The 8121-nt window shown below is 49.5% G+C and overlaps 1 long non-coding RNA gene across 1 annotated transcript; it reads left to right on the forward strand.

Moving 5' to 3' along the window:
• Nucleotides 1-732: 732 nt before the first annotated feature.
• LOC124029478 lies at nucleotides 733-5653 on the forward strand. The gene is made up of 3 exons (XR_006837781.1): nucleotides 733-1079; nucleotides 4954-5114; nucleotides 5634-5653. It is a non-coding gene; the product is annotated as an uncharacterized LOC124029478 (long non-coding RNA).
• The last annotated feature ends 2468 nt before the right edge of the window (nucleotides 5654-8121 follow it).

Consider the following 8121-nt stretch of genomic DNA (forward strand, 5'->3'; position numbering starts at 1 on the left):
TTATTTACACCCTACACTGGCCAAACCCGGGCGACGCTTTGCCAATTGTGCGCAGCCCTATTCCCGATCCGGCCGGTTGTGATACAGCCTGGATTCGAACCAGGATGTTCAGTGGCGCCTCTCTAGCACTGAGATCGCTGTGCCTTAGACCCCTGCGTCACTCGGGAGCCCCATATCCATGGTCCAATACTTAAAAATAATTTTTACCAATATGTTATTGGGCTCAGTTCTAGAGGTGAAAATGATAGTTTCAAAGATGTCGGCATAATAAATCAAATCAAATCATTATAGACTAGAGAAAAATCCCCCGGAGCCCTTCAGCAAAGCGACTGGAATTGGTTAAACTCGCAAAATGTACAAAAGGATCCTCTCCCTAAAAACATGATGGTCATGACACGAAAGGGCAGGTTAACTTTGGCCCCAGACAATCCATCTGAGATCTATATAAGTTTCAGTCATATTACTGCACGCAATGTATGAACCATTTCCAGTTTGTGTTCCGGTTCTTCTTGCGTTTTATTTTCCTTTGGGCACTTTTTCTTTCTGTTCTTGGGTTCTGGGTCCGTGTTAAAATGTAAAACACTTTGTCAGAGAGGAGGGCTATCTACAGGAGGGTATCTGTCCAGGAACAGGGTTGAGAGCCCTGGACTAGATAGATGTCAACCTTCAGGTGGGTATCTCTCCAGGAACAGGGTTGGAGAGCCCTGGACTAGATAGATGTCAACCTTCAGGTGGGTATCTCTCCAGGAACAGGGTTGGAGAGCCCTGGACTAGATAGATGTAAACCTACAGTAGGTATCTCTCCAGGAACAGGGTTGGAGACCCCTGGACTAGATAGATGTCAACCTACAGGTGGGTATCTCTCCAGGAACAGGGTTGGAGAGCCCTGGACTAAACACTTACATAGAAAAGGCATATATTAAGTAATGTGATTGAATGATGATGGATCACTCTGACATTGGTGTTTAGTCTCAGATGAGGTCCCCTCCTTTCCTCCATCCTGTAGAAATGTGGCCTGGTCCTGAGCTGGAAGAGGGTCCAAGGGGCTTCTGGGAAACTGCAAGGTAAAAACAAAACAGGTACAATACTTCTACTATACTTTCCCTCCTTTCCTTGTTCCTTGTTGTTACCGCCAAGCCCGCGTTGTTACCGTGTTGTTACCGCCAAGCCCGCGTTGTTACCGTGTTGTTACCTCCAAGCCCGTGTTGTTACCTCCAAGCCCGTGTTGTTACCTCCAAGCCCGTGTTGTTACCTCCAAGCCCGTGTTGTTACCTCCAAGCCCATGTTGTTACCGTGTTGTTACCGTGTTGTTACCTCCAAGCCCATGTTGTTACCTCCAAGCCCGTGTTGTTACCGTGTTGTTACCGTGTTGTTACCTCCAAGCCCATGTTGTTACCTCCAAGCCCGTGTTGTTACCTCCAAGCCCATGTTGTTACCGTGTTGTTACCGTGTTGTTACCTCCAAGCCCATGTTGTTACCGTGTTGTTACCTCCAAGCCCATGTTGTTACCGTGTTACCTCCAAGCCCATGTTGTTACCGTGTTGTTACCGTGTTGTTACCTCCAAGCCCGTGTTGTTACAGTGTTGTTACCGTCAAGCCCATGTTGTTACCTCCAAGCCCATGTTGTTACCGTGTTGTTACCTCCAAGCCCGTGTTGTTACCGTGTTGTTACCGTCAAGCCCATGTTGTTACTGTGTGTGTTGTTACTGTGTGTGTTGTTACTGTGTGTGTTGTTACTGTGTGTGTTGTTACTGTGTGTGTTGTTACTGTGTGTGTAGTTACTGTGTGTGTAGTTACTGTGTGTGTAGTTACTGTGTGTGTAGTTACTGTGTGTGTAGTTACTGTGTGTGTAGTTACTGTGTGTGTAGTTACTGTGTGTGTAGTTACTGTGTAGTTACTGTGTAGTTACTGTGTAGTTACTGCCAAGCCCGTGTTACTGCCACGCCCGTGTTGTTACCGTGTTGTTAGCGTCAAGCCCATGTTGTTACTGTGTTGTTACTGCCAAGCCCGTGTTGTTACTGCCAAGCCCGTGTTGTTACTGCCAAGCCCGTGTTGTTAGCGTGTTGTTAGCGTCAAGCCCATGTTGTTACTGTGTTGTTACTGTGTTGTTACTGTGTTGTTACTGTGTTGTTACTGTGTTGTTACTGTGTTGTTACTGTGTTGTTACTGTGTTGTTACTGTGTTGTTACTGTGTTGTTACTGTGTTGTTACTGTGTTGTTACTGTGTTGTTACTGTGTTGTTACTGTGTTGTTACTGTGTTGTTACTGTGTTGTTACTGTGTTGTTACTGTGTTGTTACTGTGTTGTTACTGTGTTGTTACTGTGTTGTTACTCGTGTTTGTTACTGTGTTGTTACTGTGTTGTTACTGTGTTGTTACTGTGTTGTTACTGTGTTGTTACTGTGTTGTTACTGTGTTGTTACTGTGTTGTTACTGTGTTGTTACTGTGTTGTTACTGTGTTGTTACTGTGTTGTTACTGTGTTGTTACTGTGTTGTTACTGTGTTGTTACTGTGTGTTACTGTGTTGTTACTGTGTTGTTACTGTGTTGTTACTGTGTTGTTACTGTGTTGTTACTGTGTTGTTACTGTGTTGTTACTGTGTTGTTACTGTGTTGTTACTGTGTTGTTACTGTGTTGTTACTGTGTTGTTACTGTGTTGTTACTGTGTTGTTACTGTGTTGTTACTGTGTTGTTACTGTGTTGTTACTGTGTTGTTACTGTGTTGTTACTGTGTTGTTACTGTGTTGTTACTGTGTTGTTACTGTGTTGTTACTGTGTTGTTACTGTGTTGTTACTGTGTTGTTACTGTGTTGTTACTGTGTTGTTACTGTGTTGTTACTGTGTTGTTACTGTGTTGTTACTGTGTTGTTACTGTGTTGTTACTGTGTTGTTACTGTGCTTGTTACTGTGTTGTTACTGTGTTGTTACTGTGTTGTTACTGTGTTGTTACTGTGTTGTTACTGTGTTGTTACTGTGTTGTTACTGTGTTGTTACTGTGTTGTTACTGTGTTGTTACTGTGTTGTTACTGTGTTGTTACTGTGTTGTTACTGTGTTGTTACTGTGTTGTTACTGTGTTGTTACTGTGTTTGTTACTGTGTTGTTACTGTGTTTGTTACTGTGTTGTTACTGTGTTGTTACTGTGTTGTTACTGTGTTGTTACTGTGTTGTTACTGTGTTGTTACTGTGTTGTTACTGTGTTGTTACTGTGTTGTTACTGTGTTGTTACTGTGTTGTTACTGTGTTGTTACTGTGTTGTTACTGTGTTGTTACTGTGTTGTTACTGTGTTGTTACTGTGTTGTTACTGTGTTGTTACTGTGTTGTTACTGTGTTGTTACTGTGTTGTTACTGTGTTGTTACTGTGTTGTTACTGTGTTGTTACTGTGTTGTTACTGTGTTGTTACTGTGTTGTTACTGTGTTGTTACTGTGTTGTTACTGTGTTGTTACTGTGTTGTTACTGTGTTGTTACTGTGTTGTTACTGTGTTGTTACTGTGTTGTTACTGTGTTGTTACTGTGTTGTTACTGTGTTGTTACTGTGTTGTTACTGTGTTGTTACTGTGTTGTTACTGTGTTGTTACTGTGTTGTTACTGTGTTGTTACTGTGTTGTTACTGTGTTGTTACCGCCAAGCCCGTGTTGTTACCGCCAAGCCCGTGTTGTTACCGCCAAGCCCGTGTTGTTACCGCCAAGCCCGTGTTGTTACCATGTTGTTACCACCAAGCCCGTGTTGTTAGCGTGTTGTTACCGCCACGTCTCTAGAATGTCATGGTTGACCAGCCTCATGATGACTGTTTACATAGTGAGGTGATGAGACCACCAGCTTCATGTTATGTTAAGGAGTTGGCTCTAGTTCTGTACAACAGATGGGTTTTTAGAAACAAATGCACCTTTCTTTTTGATCGCTGATGTAAATGACAGTTCATTTATTCAAAATAAGATTTTAAAGAGAACAAAGTTTGTCTTTCTCTGTCAGCTCGGTACTAACTCTTGTCCTGTCTTTTCCCCACCTGAGCGTTCACTAGTAACCACTCTCTGTTTGTAATATTAGTGACATCTTCCACGTCTCTCTCTCTGTCTCCATCTTCCTCCCCCCTCTCTCTTTCACTCTCTATCGCGCTCTCAAGGTTCTCTATCTCCTCACTCCGTTCCCCTCTCTATCGCGCTCTCTAACTCCCTCGCTCTCTCTTCCTCCCTTGCTCCCCCTTCCTCTCTCCTCTTCCTCCCTCATTCCTTCCCTCTCGTTCCCTTCCCCTCTCTATCAGCGCTCTCTTCCTCCTAAGCTCTCTTCCTCCCTCGCTCTCTTCCTCCCTCGCTCTCTTCCTCCCTCGCTCTCTTCCTCCCTCGCTCTCTTCCTCCCTCGCTCTCTTCCTCCCTCGCTCTCTTCCTCCCTCGCTCTCTTCCTCCCTCGCTCTCTTCCTCCCTCGCTCTCTTCCTCCCTCGCTCTCTTCCTCCCTCGCTCTCTTCCTCCCTCGCTCTCTTCCTCCCTCGCTCTCTTCCTCCCTCGCTCTCTTCCTCCCTCGCTCTCTTCCTCCCTCGCTCTCTTCCTCCCTCGCTCTCTTACTCCCTCGCTCTCTAACTCCCTCGCTCCCTTCCTCTCTCTTTCTCCCTCGCTCCCTTCCTCTCTCTTTCTCCCTCGCTCCCTTCCCCTCTCTATCTCCCTCGCTCCCTTCCCCTCTCTATCGCGCTCTCTATCTCCCTCGCTCCCTTCCTCTCTCTTTCTCCCTCGCTCCCTTCCTCTCTCTATCTCCCTCGCTCCCTTCCCCTCTCTATCGCGCTCTCTATCTCCCCGCTCCCTTCCCCTTTCTCCCTCGCTCCCTTCCTCTCTATCGCGCTCTCTTTCTCCCTTGCTCCCTTCCCTCTCTATCGCGCTCTTCCTCCCTCGCTCCTTTCCCTCTCTATCGCGCGCTCTCTCTATCGCGCTCTCTTCTCCCCTCGCTCCCTTCCTCTCTGTAGCGTTTGGTTTCTGTGAGTACAAGGAGCCAGAGTCCACCCTGCGTTCCCTGCGTCTGCTACATGAGCTGTTGCTGGGAGACAAGAAGCTGCTGGTCAAGGTGGATGCTAAGACCAAGGCCCAGCTTGAAGAATGGAAGGCTAGGAAGAGGAACGCCAACGGGGTGAACACACACACACACACACACACACACACACACACACACACACACACACACACACACACACACACACACACACACACACACACACACACACACACACACACACACACACACACACACAGAACATGGGGTGATCAGTAGACCTATGTCCTGTCTATCATGAGAGGTGATGAAGGACAGACTCAGATTTAATTGAATTTTTAATTTAACCTTTTATTTAACAAGGCAAGTCAGTTAAGAACACATTCTTATTTACAATGACGGCCTACCACTGGCCAAACCCGGACGACGCTGGGCCAATTGTGTGCCGCCCTATGCGACTCCCAATCACGGCCTGGATTTGTGATACAGCCTGGATTTGAACCGGGATGTCTGTAGGGACATCTCTAGCACTGAGATGGAGTGCCTTAGACCGCTGCGCCACTCAACCTATGATTCCATTTACAGCCAAGGTAAATATCATATCCAAAGATTCATAATAAGAACCTCCGTCTCCGTTTTCTGTTTCTGTTCTCATAGGGAGCCATGTCAGAGGACGGCTCAAGGAAGAGAAAGGAGGAGGAGGAGGGATCTTGATGAGGACACAAAGCGCCGTGACCAGATAGTGAAGGGGCCATCGAGGGTTGATCCGGAGTACGGCAGTGAGCTCAACGCCCTTCGCAGGACGGAGACAACCAGCCCCGCAAGAAGAAGAGAGAGAAGAAAGAGGAGGTAGTAGCGTCCGTTCCACTGGAGAGAGAAGAGGTAGTAGAAGAGGTAGTAGAAGAGGTAGTAGAAGAGGTAGTAGAAGAGGTAGTAGCGTCTGTTCCCCTGGAGAGAGGAGGTAGTAGAGGAGGTAGTAGAGGAGGTAGTAGAAGAGGTAGTAGAAGAGGTAGTAGCGTCTGTTCCCCTGGAGAGAGGAGGTAGTAGAGGAGGTAGTAGCGTCTGTTCCCTGGAGGAGAGGAGGTAGTAGCGTCTGTTCCCCTGGAGAGAGGAGGTAGTAGCGTCTGTTCCCCCTGGAGAGAGGAGGTAGTAGCGTCTGTTCCCCTGGAGAGAGGAGGTAGTAGCGTCTGTTCCCTGAGAGAGGAGGTAGTAGCGTCTGTTCCCTGGAGAGAGGAGGTAGTAGCGTCTGTTCCCTGGAGAGAGGGAGGTAGTAGCGTCTGTTCCCCTGGAGAGAGGAGGTAGTAGCGTCTGTTCCCCCTGGAGAGAGGAGGTAGTAGCGTCTGTTCCCCTGGGGAGAGGAGGTAGTAGCGTCTGTTCCCCTGGAGAGAGGAGGTAGTAGCGTCTGTTCCCCTGGAGAGAGGAGGTAGTAGCGTCTGTTCCCCTGGAGAGAGGAGGTAGTAGCGTCTGTTCCCTGGAGAGAGGAGGTAGTAGCGTCTGTTCCCCCTGGAGAGAGGAGGTAGTAGCGTCTGTTCCCCTGGAGAGAGGAGGTAGTAGCGTCTGTTCCCCTGGAGAGAGGAGGTAGTAGCGTCTGTTCCCCTGGAGAGAGGAGGTAGTAGCGTCTGTTCCCCTGGAGAGAGGAGGTAGTAGCGTCTGTTCCCCTGGAGAGAGGAGGTAGTAGAGGAGGTAGTAGCGTCTGTTCCCCTGGAGAGAGGAGGTAGTAGCGTCTGTTCCGCTGGAGAGGAGGTAGTAGCGTCTGTTCCGCTGGAGAGAGGAGGTAGTAGCGTCTGTTCCCCTGGAGAGAGGAGGTAGTAGCGTCTGTTCCCCTGAGAGAGGAGGTAGTAGCGTCTGTTCCCTGGAGAGAGGAGGTAGTAGCGTCTGTTCCCCTGGAGAGAGGAGGTAGTAGCGTCTGTTCCCCTGGAGAGAGGAGGTAGTAGCGTCTGTTCCCCTGGAGAGAGGAGGTAGTAGCGTCTGTTCCCCTGGAGAGAGGAGGTAGTAGCGTCCGTTCCACTGGAGAGAGGAGGTAGTAGAGGAGGTAGTAGCGTCCGTTCCACTGGAGAGAGGAGGTAGTAGAGGAGGTAGTAGCGTCCGTTCCACTGAACAGGGGAGGTAGTAGCGTCCGTTCCACTAAACAGAGGCGGTAGTAGCGTCCGTTCCACTAAACAGAGGCGGTAGTAGCGTCTGTTCCCCTGGAGAGAGGAGGTAGTAGCGTCTGTTCCCCTGGAGAGAGGAGGTAGTAGCGTCCGTTCCACTGGAGAGAGGAGGTAGTAGAGGAGGTAGTAGCGTCCGTTCCACTGGAGAGAGGAGGTAGTAGAGGAGGTAGTAGCGTCCGTTCCACTGAACAGGGAGGTAGTAGCGTCCGTTCCACTAAACAGAGGGTAGTAGCGTCCGTTCCCTGGAGAGAGGAGGTAGTAGCGTCCGTTCCACTGAACAGGGAGGAGCGTCCGTTCCACTGAACAGGGGAGGTAGTAGCCCGTTCCACTGAACAGGGGGAGGTAGTAGCGTCCGTTCCACTGAACAGGGAGGTAGTAGCGTCCGTTCCACTGAACAGGGAGGTAGTAGCGTCCGTTCCACTGAACAGGGAGGTAGTAGAGCGTCCGTTCCACTGAACAGGGAGGTAGTAGCGTCCGTTCCACTGAACAGGGGAGGTAGTAGCGTCCGTTCCACTGAACAGGGAGGTAGTAGCGTCCGTTCCACTGAACAGGGGAGGTAGTAGCGTCCGTTCCACTGAACAGGGGAGGTAGTAGCGTCCGTTCCACTGAACAGGAGGTAGTAGCGTCCGTTCCTCTGAACAGGGGAGGTAGTAGTCCGTTCCTCTGAACAGGGAGGTAGTAGCGTCCGTTCCTCTGAACAGGAGGTAGTAGCGTCCGTTCCTCTGAACAGGGAGGTAGTAGCGTCCGTTCCTCTGAACAGGAGGTAGTAGCGTCCGTTCCGCTGGAGAGAGGAGGTAGTAGCGTCCGTTCCGCTGGAGAGAGGAGGTAGTAGCGTCCGTTCCGCTGGAGAGGGAGGCGTCCGTTCCGCTGGAGAGAGGAGGTAGTAGCGTCCGTTCCGCTGGCGACAGGAGGTAGTAGCGTCCGTTCCGCTGGAGAGAGGAGGTAGGTAGCGTCCGTTCCGCTGGAGAGGAGGTAGTAGCGTCCGTTCCGCTGGA

Source organism: Oncorhynchus gorbuscha, unplaced genomic scaffold (genome assembly GCF_021184085.1).
Source record: "Oncorhynchus gorbuscha isolate QuinsamMale2020 ecotype Even-year unplaced genomic scaffold, OgorEven_v1.0 Un_scaffold_6505, whole genome shotgun sequence".
NCBI classification, from domain to species: Eukaryota; Metazoa; Chordata; class Actinopteri; order Salmoniformes; family Salmonidae; genus Oncorhynchus; species Oncorhynchus gorbuscha.